Here is a 14,744-nt window from a genome sequence, read left to right on the forward strand (position 1 = left end):
ACGGCAAGGCCTTGGCATTTCCAAACCTTACTGAGGATCAGTGTGAGAGATCCGTTTCTGGGATGGTAATTCAAGGTCTTGGTCGTTTTTGGTCCCAGTTTGACTTTGCTTTGCTGTGAAGCAATTACCTTAAACATGTTTATAGGCAACAAAGGTGATCAACCCTGAAGTGGATGTGAGCAGTGACATACTGGGTAGCAAGGAGAATCCTGTTGCCACCTCCCTCTATCCCCCAGCACACACATCCATTCCAAAAGAGGAGTAGACCACGTCATCACATCCCCTTCTTTATTAACTCAGGAAAAGTATAAAGGGTCCCTGTAATTAGATGGAGCCTAAAATGAGAAAAGTTTAAGAATATACCTAGAAGCTGCCTGCTTGACCAATCTTTAACCTCCAATGCCAGACCACCCATTTTCATATCTACTTATATTTTATTTTACAAGTAATATAAGCACAGCATGCATTTATTTTTAATAAAGAAAAAAATCACTTATAATCCCAGCACCTCAACTTAAGCACTGTTAACATTTTATTTCCTTTAGTTTTCCTATGCATATTTGTGTTTTTACAAAGCAACGAATTATTAATAAGATGTAATTCTCGATCCTGCATTTCACCTCATCATAAATACTTTTTCCATGTTGTGGCATAACTTCCTAACATCGTAATGGCTGCATAATAGTGCATTAAACAAGTGTATCAGCATTCACTTACCCATCCTTCAATTATTAAGACATGTAAATTGCTTCCAATTTTATGCTAATCTAAATAATGTTACAAAAACATCTTTGTGATTTAACCTTTTTCAATATTGTAGATTGTTTCTTCATGATAGAATCCCAGAAGTGAAACTGATGGGTCAAGAAGCATAAATGTTTTTAGACAACCCACTAAAAAATAAAATTAGCAAAACACCAGAGTCCCATGAAATCCCTCCCTCATTTAATGAAAAATTCTCCCGCTCTCATTTTTCCAGAGCAGGGCTCCTGGGAGGGAAAGAAGCCAAGAGAAGCAGTGTAGTATCCCAGTGGCTTGTGAAATGGCAGAGTGGAATGCGGGCTCCCCTGTGAATCCAGCTTGCATGCACTTGCCCCAAATTGCCACCCAGCCAAGAAGCTAATTAGTAAAAGCATCAGGTGGGTGAGAACAGGTTCATGGCCTGTAATAGCTTATATCATCTTTCATTTTTGCCCTTGGAAAGATCTGACAGTCAGCTTGAAGACATTCAGTTCTTGTGACCCAACCTGCTTACATTCTGAGAATTGAATTTGTCAGTTTTTAGATCCCAATCTTCAATATATCCTAAGGGACATTTTGCTGTATAGAACTAAGCAGGCATGATCAATGAGCCTGTGTGTGTAGCTCTATTTTCAGCCTCAGTTAAGGTGGCACATTTAAGGTCAGCCCTGTTTAATAATAGATGACTAAGTGACACCTGTCTTAAATGGTCAATGTATTATAGACAGAGGTTGATTTGCAGACCTGACCATAAAAGTCATCCGGTCCTAAAGCAGGGGAGGCAATAGGTCAGAGATGCCCCTGGTTTAACAAGAGTGGACACAACAGGCATTCTTTCTGTGAGAACTTAGCCAGAACTCTCAAAAGAAGGCAGTTCTGCTGTCCATCTTCTCTTTGAAGATTTTTCCCTAATCCCTCTCCATCTATTCCTGACCTCAACTCTGCTCAATATGGAAAATGAATTCTCTATGATGACACTTATCACAGCAAATTTTCCATAAACTTTTACTGAGCACTTACTGTAGCCAGACATTGTGCTAGGTAAGCCCCAGGGTGGCAATAAATAAATAAATAAATAAAAAGAGAGCCCAGTTCTTGAGGAGCTCCCAGTCAGGCAGAGGAGGCCCAATTCAACGGGAAAACAGAGGTATGAGCCGATAGCTCCAGCAACACATAGGGCTCTGCAAAAAATCCTGGCTACCTGAAAAAGCTCCCAAAAGGAGGAAAACACCAAAAACCTATGAGCTGAGTAGAAGACATGGAGTGTGATGACCAATTTGACATCAAAGATAGCTTGAGATATATCTTTGGGAGTCATTAGCGTATGGATGACAGCTAAGGTCATAAGAGAGGGCTGGACCATATTGACTAGGAAAAGAACAGAACCCAGGATGAAACTAAACATGGACTTTTGGGGGAAAAAAAAAAAAGATCATTCAAGGGTTAGGTACTTTGCAAATGTGGGAGGGAAAGAAATTCCTTTATTTATCCCGATGGCCTTTCCTCCCATATATCTCCAAGGTAGACCTTGCAATACACAGCTCCAGGGACAGAAATCCCCAGCTGTAGTGTGGAGAGAAAAAAAGAAGTTAACTCTCACCTTTTAAGCTTCTGAGTGCCCCGGTAGCAATCACTGTTACAGGTTGAGCCAGAAATGGAAATGGAAGTTGCTAGACTATAAGATCTTAGAGCGTATGGGCTGGGTGAGTGATTTTTCATTGTATCCATCCCAATACCTAAAACATTAACTGGTGCATAAAATGTGCTTAATAGTTGCATACTGAGTGAATGATAAACTTCCACAAAACTTTGCTAGAGGCCACAGCAGGAGAAGAAAACAAAGAAAGACATGGAATAACAATAATAATAATGTTATTATTACCTTTAGTTTCTCAGCCTTCCTTCTAAGGAGACAAAAGCTCTTTCACTTCTGCTATCTTATTTGTCCTTCTCAGCAGCTCTGTGGGGAAATAAAGGCAGATGTGATTAATTCCATTTTAGAACTGGAGAGGGAAGCTCAAGTCCAGAACACATAGCTAATCGTAACTAATTGGACCAGAATTTCACTGTTGCCCATTGGTAGGGCCAGCATTGGAACCCAGGTCTTGCGACTTCCTGCCCTGTGCTTGGTTCTAAGACATAACCCTCCACAGAATTGCCTCTCCAGTTTTTAAGAGGACAGTTCACAAGAGAAATTCATTAGGAAAGCAAACTCCTGAAACACTCCAACAGTATCTTGAGCAAGTGAGTGAGCTGCATCTAAAAGAAAGTAATCTGTTTCCCCACGCCAACACTGGGATGACTAAACCCAGTTCCCAGTGGGGCGCTACTAACATAATTGAGAGCTCCCTGTTCCGCTGTGCCCCTTTTCAAGGGAGCCCCATCTGCCTTCAGTCTGGTTTTTGTGTCTGAGTGGGGCTCAGGTGCTGACTGCAGGTGTGGCATCCAGCAGGTGTATGGACAGGAGCCAGCATTTCATATCTTCATACCGAAGGGCCTGAGTCACTCTCTGAAGGCAGAAGGCAGCCCCTCCTCCTCCTGCTGTTGCCTTGCAAGCACAGGGAACCTGCCTTGCCTGAGGTGCCATTGCAGAACTGAATCTAAACCCTGCCTTCCCAAGAAGGACTAAGATGAGATTAAACCACAAATCATATAACCCAGCTAACTTTCTCACTTGCACAAACTACTGCAGGCACACACCTATGCCGCTGGCACAGCATATGGGAACCTAGGTACAGAATGACCATCACCTAAAGTGATGGGGGGAAAGGAGGGCCACAACCGGCCCATATTGTATATTTAGCTATAGACCATTGACTCTACTGCAAATGGCCCTAAAATCTCAGAAGCAAGTACTCACCCCCCCTAAAAAAAGGTGGAGTACAGTAAAAAGAACCTGCTAGAAATCTTGCACTCCTGTTCTCACCATAACCTCTTTCCTTCAGGCTTCCAAGGGAGAACCGCTTAGCCTGGTCACAGAAAGCACCAGGTCAGAAAATTCATCATATTCCCCTAACGAAAGCCCAACTGGCAGCCTGAGGCAGATAGAATGTTCCTGGGAGTAAAGGGGGGTCATCAAAATTTTCTTAGCTTCAAAAACTGTTGCTTTTTAAAAAAACAATCTGCCTCCCCTACTCTCTCTCTCAGGCACACACACATAGACCAAAGAGAAACTAACTGTAGAAGAAAAAAATGAAATCTTACCTTAATAAAATGGTTTATTGTCATTTGTTCTATTTCCCTAATTCATACGGGAAATTCAAATAAGCTTTGGTTTACAGCCCATGATCCAGAAAGCAAAACTGGCTACCACACTAAAATGTGATCATTGTATATAAACATAGTAAAACAAAAATCTGAACTGAAAATCTAAATGTAATAAAGAGGAAATTAGGTTTCTTCAAAACAGGCAATCTAAATAATTTTCCCCATCTGTGATTTTTATCTTAATTTGCTATCACATGGAACAAATGTCACTAAATTCAATGCAAATACATGCTCCTTGAAAACAACCAAAATGAGTAAGGGATGTACTAATTAGCTTCCTAATGGGGAAGGTTTTAATCGAGCTATTCTTTAACAATCTTCATCAAAGTTTCCAGGTCAACTTCATAAAAGGATGTCAAACCTGGCCCATATTTTTATTCCCTTAAAAATAATTTTCAATACACAGAAACACAGAAAGCTGATTTCTCTTCAGCGCTGTTAACACTCAGGCCACTACATTTTCTGATGTCAGCAATCCCCTTCCCACAAATATTCCAAGTATGCACCACCGTCATTCTCCTTTCAATTATGTGGTTTCTCTGCTCCTTTACTGATTGAGTCCAGGCCTCTCGGATAATGAGAAGCATGTGCAGGGAAAATACGCTCTTAAAAAACACATACATCAGTTTTATCTGCATTATAAAGAGGAGAGCAGATCATTTGTTCATATCAAAAAGATTGAAATGTGAAGTTTGCTATGGGGTATATATAAGGGGAAAAAAAGATCAGTATCAATGCCTAAGGTTGGTAGGGGGCGGCACAGTTATTGTGATCTGATGTGACACCAATAAGAATAAGGGAGACTCTCCACCAAATCCACCCTTTCTAGCTTGGCCACATTTATATTTCATGTTATCTTAATGTTTCTTTTGGGGGTATTTAAGTTCTGACATACACATGGAAATGAGCCACGAATTGTACAGCAAGCATAAATATTCCATCATTAATAAAAACCAGCTGTGTATAAAACACTACAATGGCTGGGTTTCAGTTACTGGCTATCATCAGTATGTGTCACAAGCAAATATTACTGAAAACTTTCTCCCTTAAAACGCGCATGCACACACACGGAAGTTTGCTTTATTCTTTTTCATCTTTTGGAGGAGCTCTGAATAACTCACTGATCTCTATAGCCCTTTTCAACTAACGTTTCTTTTTGAAGCTATTTTTCACCACCCTGTAAGATGCTAGAGTCTTCTTATTTGTACCTCAACTTACCACACAGTACAAAACTGTTTAATTTTTTTCCAAAAAGCCGAGAGGGCCAATAATACAAATGTTGGGTTAATGGTAATTACAGTCAGTAAGGCAATGGGGCACCAAAGGGCACTGTATGTTATAAGAGAGCAAAGCTCATTAAAAAGGAACACCTGCTCAAGACCCTATAATAAGCCTGCTCTGCCATCATGCAAACACCTTTCATCCAATGACCTCAAAGCATGTGCCCAATATGAAGCATGCCGAAACACCTCTGTGAGGTATTAATATCCTTGTTTCCCAGAAGGGTAACTGAAGCTTAGAGCAGCTAATTCATTTACCCTTGGTCACATGGTAAGCCAGAGAGGGGCTGGGCAGAGAAAACCAGATCCCAGCTTCAAGTCACACAGGCTAATGATATTTCATGGAGTTAGGGCAAGAGTGAAAGTGTCTTTACAAATGTCAAGGCAAGCCCACAGACTTAAAAGAGTAGATTTTCAAGAATTGCCTTAGGAAACATTGGCAAATACACCCATTTGCATTTTCTCCAGGATCATATACTACAAAAAAAAAAAGTTCCTGTTCCTCATTTGCTACTTTCTAAATACTAAAAACTCGTACCACACTTTCTATTCCAGTTAGAGAAATTTAATCTAATTTATGATGAGCCACTGGTTTCCAGGAATGAATCCATCAAATCTTTTTTTTTGAGACAGAGTTTTGCTCTTGTTGCCCAGGCTGGAGTGCAATGGTGTGATCTTGGCTTACTGCAACCTCTGCCTCCCAGGTTCAAGCAATTTGTTCCTCAGTTTCCCGAGTAGCTGGGATTACAGGCACGCGCCACCACACCCAGATAATTCTGTATTTTTAGTAGAGATGGGGGTTTCAGCATGTTGGTCAGGCTGGTCTTGAACTCCTGACCTTAGGTGATCCGCCCGCCTCTGCCTCCCAAATTGCTGGGATTGCAGGTGTGAGCCACCATGCCCGGTGAATCCATCAAATCTTAGAGATCACATGTATACCACACCTTTGTTATCAAAGGAAAATTAAAGAACTATGAAACTGAACTTTCACTACATGGTGAAGACCTCAGATGAAGAACCAATTATGTGTGGACCATTCTGCTGCTGCACTTGTCTTTTATTTAACTGTCTAAAATCCTTAGTTTCTTTGCTATCTTTTAGTCTAATTTAAACATATTATTTTCCATGCTACGTAACAAGTATATTTGTGCTTTCCTGCTTCTCCTTTCTCATTCTGGAGATTTCATATTCCACTCAAATTTGTACTCACTTGATAAGATTTCACCATACAGTGATTTAAAAATCATTGCCAATGATTTAGACAAAGTAAACAGTGGACCCTAGTTTTGTTGTTGTTGTTGTTAACAAGAATGGGGGAGGGATAACAGGAGGTCAAAGGAATTAAATTAACAGCCTTGCTAGATACATGAACAACTCCTGAATCACAGAGAGTGTTTAGGGATTACTTATTATATCCATTAGCCTCTCCTGGCATTTGAGAAACAAAATATATGGGAGTCTTCATGTGTCCTCGGTCAGATTCTGACTTCGTTCCTCCACATGGGTTTACAAAGCTGTCTTAGGTGGGCTCTTATTGAAAAGCAACATTGTATATATCTGTGGCTCCAATTATCTATAATTCATGTTAGTACAGGAACCAGGACTTGAAAGGAACTAGAAAAAATGAAAGCAGGTGATCTGTTAGGATGATGGAATTCTTGAAGTTTTGGACAGAGTCTTAGCTTCTTAATTTTGGGTTGTTAAAATATAAAACATAATGCATCTATATTCATATATCCTTACAGGATCTTTTTTTTTTTAACATGATGACTAGGTGATTGAATTTCTAACAACTGTTGCACTTCATTCTAGTAGCAATCATTCACATTCATACTAGATATTGAGGCCTAGAAAGAAAACCATAAACGTATAAGAACTGGCTCTCAAAATTACCCTGTCCAAACCCATAATTCACAGTGGAAAAAAAAAAAACTTAACAGAGGTAGTAAACCGAGTTACAGTTGGGCCTAGAGCCCAGGTCGTTCTCACCAATAGGCTCACTAGGAAATCTTATTGCAGATTCTTAGGTTAAAAGTGGCATCAGTCGCCATTATTTACTAGAAATAACTTTCTGGATCCCTGGGTTAGTAAAATCCAGTAACTGGAAATAAAATATTTTACCTATATGGGGTGGACAGTCTCATCCTTAGAATTGTTCAAAATCTATAAAGTCTGATTTATTTTCAAAAAGTAATACTAGCTTTCTTTTGCAAGCAGTTGTAGGCCGGAGCTAACGTGGCCAGCATTATTACAAGCCAGAATGATTTAGACAATTAACTAACTCCATTCCATATAACAAAAAGATTTCAAAGGCCAAATAATGGCCTCACTTAATTTAAGCGATAATCATTACAAATTCTTATGTATTCCTTTATGCAATAAATATGCTTCCGAGAAGGCCCAGTTAGAGTGAATTTTTATATATCAAGTCATAGTTTAAAGGCACTAACTAGGAAAGCTAGTACTTACAAAGAAACCTGTTGTGGATTCTTTTATAAAGCAAATGACCTCCTATTTTCTTTCTTTCTTTTTCTTTTTCTTTTTTTTTTTTTTTTTGTTCAGATTGTGTGTGTTGTGTGTGGAAGGGGCGACTTCCCTCCTTTCTCTGGGTTAAAAGGGGTCAGAAGCCCACCATGGAGGAGAGTAATGCAGTATGGCCAGCCTGTTTAATACCCCCTTAGTTCCTGGGACAAAATTCTAACCTTTGACTTGGGGGTGGAACCCTAGATTTTGGACCAAAGTCCACAAAAGGCAGCAAGGATGGAAAAGTAAGTAAGACTAAAGACAACACATCATAGTAAAACACCAACAAAAATTCCTGGGGACAGGAAATCAATGGATCACAATTCTAAACAAATTGGTTTAGTCCCCAGCTAATTAACTTGTCAAGCAGATCACTAAACCTACTGAATCCATGGGAGAAAGAGATGATGTAATAGGAGATTTGGAAACATTTACCCATTTACCATCCTAAAAGGCTTCACTACGACCACACACACCTCTCCCCACCCCTTTCAGTGTTTAAGCTGGGCTTAATGGGTGCAAAGGACAATTTCTACCAGACAGTCCCCAAGAATAGACTGTTCTCATGCATTCCAAATGCTCAGTCTCCATGGAGGAGGCTACCTGGTCGCAAGCATTTCCCAAGAGGGAATATATCCTCTATTCCTCCTCATTGGTAACAACTCCCCCACTCCACCCCCGCGCCCCAAACAAAACAAAACAACTTCTAACCATCCTGAGAACTTCAGGGGACTTTTCTAGGGTAAAGGAAAAGAAGCGTTAAGAGGGGAACAGGAAAGTGTGAGAAACCCCTCTTGTCTCCAAATGGAAAAAAAGGCCTTAAAAAGCTGGATCAAAGGAAGAAAGGGGGATGGGGAAGAAGGGCCGCTTAATTACAAAGGCACCCTTTTAAAGAAGGCGCAGGCCCTGGGAGAGGGCTCTTGGGAGAGGCACAGAAGCAGATGTACCCACTTAGAATTCTGGCACTCAATGGGACCTCAAGGTCATAGTATCCATCCCCCTGCCTTCTGATTAGGCTATTCTTAAAGCATTCTAGAGTCTGATGCGGTCTTTACAAAACCTCAGAAAGAAAAAGCAACTCTACAGATGTCCTAGTTGGGAATTAGTCTAATAAATCCAACTTCATAAACCAGAAATGAGATTTTTCCAAATCCAAAACTGCATTGACTATGAATTATTAAAATTCCCTTTCTAAAATCTTTTAAATAGGTAAACAGATCCACAAATTTCATGTAAAAGTGACTCCACATACAATTGTGGTCAGAGGTTTACTTCACATCTAGACCATGAAGGTAGAAAAAGCACTTTCAATTTTACAAAGCCACGAACTTTTCCAAGGAAAGAAGTAATTTAAAATGAGGTATGATGTAGTGCCAGAAAGTGTCTGTCAATGATGCCGGATAAACCCATATAGAATAGTTGGAACCTTAGTTATCATCTGTAAATAGAGGCAACTACTCTACAACCACCTGGCTGTTAAAATGTCCCAGGCCAGTTATAAAATGTAGTTTGGTCAGGCCAGCTTTTCCCTCCCAGCTGATCTGAAACAGGATAGCCTTTAAAACTGTCGCCCTGTAACGTTCCTTCTCTACCTTCCTACTTTCCTTCCCCTCATTAAAATCAACCAAAGTTATTTTAAAATGTATGTAAATAATGTGTTCCCAAATAAGCAATGGGTTAAGGACATCTCAGTAGTAAGTCTTTGAACACCATCACTTACAAGCTTGACGCACTTGTCCAATTGAAGATAGGTGGGAGATGGATGAAAATGTATACCACATCCAAAATGGCATTTCAAACTATTCTTAGCTACTAAATTAGGGTGATGAAAGGTCTAACTGAGAAGGCTTCACAAAAGCTGGCCTGAGAAAGAACTTTTCACAAAGCCTAGCTCAAGGAGACTTAAATACCCTTAGCCCTTCATCATTGAAGATTATGGTGACTAATTATCTTCTTCTCTGAATGGGAGAAGAGGGTTATATTCATAAAAGTTTTAAACTGCCTCCCAACATCCACTCTTCATGGCGGGGAGGGAGGAGAACTTCATGAACTAAACATCCCAGGTTGTTGAAAAATTCGTTCTTAAAACATACACTAGAGATTGAAAATGCTGTTTCTCACCAACTTTCTCTTTCCTTGCTCATTTAATTCTATTTAGTCCCTTTATGCAAATTATTATATTATTATTAGTGGCAATTTACCAGGAACTGCTCGCAGTCTGACTGTTATTTTCCCCTCCCACTTTTCTCTTCATTTTCACAAACCCATGAAGCCCATCTTACTGTTGAAGCACCAATGTGCAGTGGCCCAGGCTTGGACCCTCAAGACACCCTCAAGATCCCCCAAAGCTATTTACTAACATCTTTGGATCTTCTAAAGCAGATAGGGGCAACTCCCTCCTCACCACCACTATCACCACCACCACAAGCACTACCACCACCACCACACATCTCAAAGAGTAGCCTTGTTTTAGATTACACAGACTTTAAAACTTCAAGAATTCACGGTCCTACCCCTCCTGCTCCCGCCTCAGGGAGTGTGAGTCCCCACCCCAAGCCTAAGCACTTAGGAGAAACCTATCTAGTTATCTGAGATAAGCACTGACATGCATGCTGGGCTAAATGTAGACTTCAGCTTCCCTCGGGTCTTTAGCTCCTCAATGTGATTAATTACCTAGAGACCCACAAGAGCCCCAGGAGGTAAAGAAGTAAAAGTACCATCTAGTAGTGGTACCCACTAGCATCTCCTCACCGAAGTAGGACGGGAAAGCAGTGCACACTCTAACCGATTTAACTTGCTGCACATCCAAAAAAACTCATGGCGAGCTGCAAAGAAAGTAGAACACACGGGCATTCCCACACGCGCCTAGATCGATTCACTCACGCCGAGGGCACGACCAAGTTCATGCCACCATGGATTCCTGCCCCAGTTCCCCGCGAAAAGTAACCACGCGTCTCCTACCCCTGAAGGCAACGAAGACAAGGTGACGACTCTCTGCTCGCTCAAGTGGCTTCGGTCCCGGGCCAGCGGCCAGGGATGGGCAAGGGGAAAGCCCCAACTCCCGGCTGCTCCCCTCCTCGCTGCTCCGTCCGGGCTCTCCTTGGTGGCAGCGGACAGGCAGGATACCGGGCCAGAGGGTGGAGCAGCGGATGGTCGGAGGCGAGACTGACTGGAGGTGGTGGTAGTTGAGGGGGAGGCGGAGAGAACTAAGAGAAGAGGAGGCGAAAGAGAGCGGAGATGGAGGAGTAATTCAGGAGGTCTACCAGTTTAGGCAGCCAGAAAGCTCCTCGGAAGGAAGGGGCGTGACTGCCAAGGCAGCTCCTGGGCAAAGGATGGGAGGTAGGGGAGGGGGACGAACGGGTGGCTTTTCTTCTTGCGGTGAGCGGCTAGGACCGCCCCGGAGCAGGGCGGGGGATGTGGACTAGGGAGGAAGGCGGAGTAGAGGGCGGGGAAAGAAGGGCGGGAGCCTGCCTGGACCCTGGAAGTGAGGAGTGGGGGGAGCGCGGAAGAGAGGCGGGGCCGGGGGGCGGGGAAGTTTCAAACAATTGAACCGCGGGGTCCGGGAGCTCGGGCGAAAGCGGGGGACCCTCGCTCTCGCCTTCCCACTAGAGGGGCACGACTCGGTTGCCGTAGCCGTGAGAGTCTGCGCGGGGACTGGCTAGGAAGAAGCAAAGGGTTTTGCAAAAGACTACAATAATAATCTGCGGCAACAGCGCGGCATAGACGCGTGGGAGAGCCAGTGCAGCTCCCCGCCCCACTGCGGGAGGAAGAAAAACAAATAATAGAAATGCCGAAAAGCAGCTTCCACCAAAGTCTGCTTAAAATAATGCAGGAAGGAGCAGCGCTCCTTCGTTTTCCTTCCCCTCTTGCTTCCTATTACCAGCAGGCCCCCACCCAGGTCACAGCTCTGCGAGACACCCTCCTTTCTTCCTCCGCTCCCCCGCCCCGGGCGCTTGCCCCCCTCCCGTTGGCGGGCCGCAGAAGCTGAGGGGCGAGGGAGGAGGGGTCGCGGGCGGGGCTCTGCGGAGGCTCCGCCCCTGGGCGGGCTGGGAGCGCCGGCCCTGGCGGAGCGGGTCCCTGAAGCGTAAGTCCCGCCCACCATTCTTTTGCAGCTACCCGTTGGCCCAGCCTGGCCTAGTATAGGCTTGCGATTGGGCCCTGGAGTCGCCAGTCTGATCCCTTTGTCCCACCCGCCCTCAAAATTAATAAAACTAAACAAGAGGCTATTGTGTAGTTCTATGTTCTACCCCAGCTACTGCTGGGAAGAGAAAGATGAGACGTTTTATTTCTCAGTCTCATAAAAGAGTGCAACAGTGTGTCGGCCGACTCTGGTACGCCTTTATGTTTATGGCACTGTCCAGCTCTCTGCAAATAGGTAACTTTTCTTCCCCCTTAATTTATTAAATCAGGAGGGGGGAAAGTACATGAAGTGTCATTGTGGTGTTCTGCTGACTGTGAAAAAAGCTGACATTGGTTAAAAACAAGAGAGGGTTGAGAACAGCATCCTGGGACACGGAAAATCTACCATTTTACATCTAGAAAAACGAAGGCACAAAGAAACAGTGTCAGGGTAGCAAAATAACATGGGATTTGGAACCAAAGGAAGAATTCATTTTGGGCCCTGGCACTTACTAGCTAATTGTATGACTTATGTTAAGTGGCTTAACTTCTCAGCCTTAATTTTTCTACCTGCAAGTAAATGCTATAAGACATGCCCTATTAACTTAAAGGCACTGGTATGAAAATAAAATGTGTGTGAAAACTATAAAGCACTCCACACATGTATGTGTTCCTACTTGTGTATGACACATAATGGAGAGTCTTAGATGTGTTAGAGGATCGATATTCTGCTCATCTGTTTTAAGCATTTACATCCAAGGTCGTGTAGGTTTTGTGGCTTTATTTTAAAAAGTCAACTCTTTTCCTACAGTTTTGGGGGTGGATATGAAGTTGGCTCCCTGCAGTTAGAATAATAAATTATCCCTTTTCTAAGCAGGGTGGGTGAGATTTCTTTTTTAAAGTTCTACAGTTTCATGACAACTTAAAGCTATTGTGGTTCTGGTACTGAAAGAGGAAATCATGCTGTGTATCTCCGAAGTGAACTTAAGAAAACAAATATGAAGGAACATTTACCATGGAAACCACCATTCTCTACAGATCCATATTTCCTAGAAAACATTTCAAGTAGGAAGCAAGCCTAAATGTAAAGGCCTTGACAGCGCAAGGCTATTATAATGACTCATGCCAATGAAAGAGTGACATCCAATTCAAGCCTGCCTAATGGGAGCCATCTGGGGGGCCATGGATCAAGGCATGCAAGAGGAAGTGTGCTTAAAGGAAACACTATCACACAGTAAACGGGCTCAGAATCCAACTCTGATTGCAGGAAAAGTAGTGGACTATTGCATGTCATGGAGTGTGCCGCATGCTCTGCTAGGAGCTGTGGGAAGATTCAGAAGCAGGAGTGTGCACAAAATGATTCTCGTTATGATTCTGTTTATGTATGAAGTGAGGTTATTTGGGTGATTTTTCATGGAGAAAGTGAGTTTTTGAATGTTCAAGATATGGAGACACCTGGTTTGTGAAGCAAGGAAAGGTTATTTCAGCCTTGTTATTTGGAGTGGACAGGAGAGCTAGATGGGAGGGGGGGCAGGTATATGCTGCAGGACTACTACCAATCACAGTGGCAAAAGGATATTTGTTAAAATCAATGCTGTCCACGTGAGAAAAGTTAAACATGCACGTGGAAGAATTCAGATAAAACGGTACTGGGCTGGGCATGGTGGCTCACACCTGTAATCCCAGCACTTTGGGAGGCCGAGGCGGGCGGATCACTTGAGGTCAGGTGTTCAAGACCAGCCTGATCAATATGGTGAAACCCTGTCTCTACTAAAAATACAAAAATTAGCCGCACGTGGTGGCATGCGCCTGTAGTAGCAGCTTCTCAGGAGGCTGAGACAGGATAATTACTGGAACCTGGGAGGCGGAGGTTGCGGTGAGCTGAGATCTGCCACTGCGCTCCAGCTACTCGGGAGGCTGAGACAGGGTAATTACTCGAACCTGGGAGGCGGAGGTTGCAGTGAGCTGAGATCGGCCACTGCGCTCCAGCCTGGGTGACAGAGCGAGACTCCGTCAAAACAAACAAACAAACAAAAACACCAAACAAAAAGGTACTGAAAGACTACAGTGAAAAGTTCTTCTCCACCACTCTGCTCCCATAGTCCCATTCTCTTTATGACTGTATGTCATCTTCCAAATAGATTATTTGCATATTCAAGCATGAGTGCATATTCCCTTTTTGTTCCTTACCAGTGGGATCATTAATCAAGGCACACCTTGCATTTCTTTACTCAACAATGTATTTGAAATATTCTTCCGTCTCAGGATAACTATGTTTACCTTATTTATTTTATTATAACTGAGTATTCTATTGCATAGCTGTGCCAAAATTCCTTTACTCATCCCCTTATTAAATGGGGATTTGGGAGACAGACATGGTGGTGGCACATGCCTATAGGTCCAACTACTAGGGAGGTTGAGGGAGGAGAATCCCTTGAGGCCAGGAGTTCAAGGTCAGCCTGGTCAACATAGCAAGACTCTATCTCTGAAAAAAATGGAGGCAAATTTGGGCTATTTCCCATCTTTTGCTACTACGGAAGATGCTATTTAAAAACTCCTGGTAACAAAGGCCTGGTGGCTACATTTGTGGTATGCCTGCCCCTAGCCTTGAAGTTGCCTTCAAAACACTTTTCTAACATGCTTTCCTTTCCCCACAGCGACTGGTACTGTGGAGCAATGGAATTGGAGCAATGGAAACCTCTAAAACACTTAATTCCTTTAACATCCGCTCCTCTAACCCTGCTTGGGCATTACTCTTCTCCAAATTTTGATGGGGTAGAGTTAGCAGAACTCTGAACTTAATGGCGAGTCACG

At 42.9% G+C, this 14,744-nt stretch overlaps 1 protein-coding gene across 3 annotated transcripts in view; it reads right to left on the bottom strand.

Annotated features, from left to right (window-relative positions):
- AMOT (angiomotin) overlaps positions 1-11,379 on the bottom strand; it is a 65,948-nt gene extending 54,569 nt beyond the window's left edge. For 2 of the 3 annotated variants that reach the window (XM_063634604.1, XM_063634603.1), the window contains exons 1-2: positions 10,773-11,379; positions 2,624-2,701 (exon numbers count right to left, since the gene is read on the bottom strand). The gene's annotated coding sequence lies outside the window, so the exon portion shown is untranslated. The remainder of the gene's footprint in view (positions 1-2,623; positions 2,702-10,772) is intronic. The other variant, XM_055267853.2, reaches the window with a different exon arrangement.
- Between the last annotated feature and the right edge of the window lie 3,365 nt (positions 11,380-14,744).

The sequence above is a fragment of the Symphalangus syndactylus genome, chromosome X (assembly GCF_028878055.3).
Source record: "Symphalangus syndactylus isolate Jambi chromosome X, NHGRI_mSymSyn1-v2.1_pri, whole genome shotgun sequence".
In the NCBI taxonomy this organism is placed as follows: Eukaryota; Metazoa; Chordata; class Mammalia; order Primates; family Hylobatidae; genus Symphalangus; species Symphalangus syndactylus.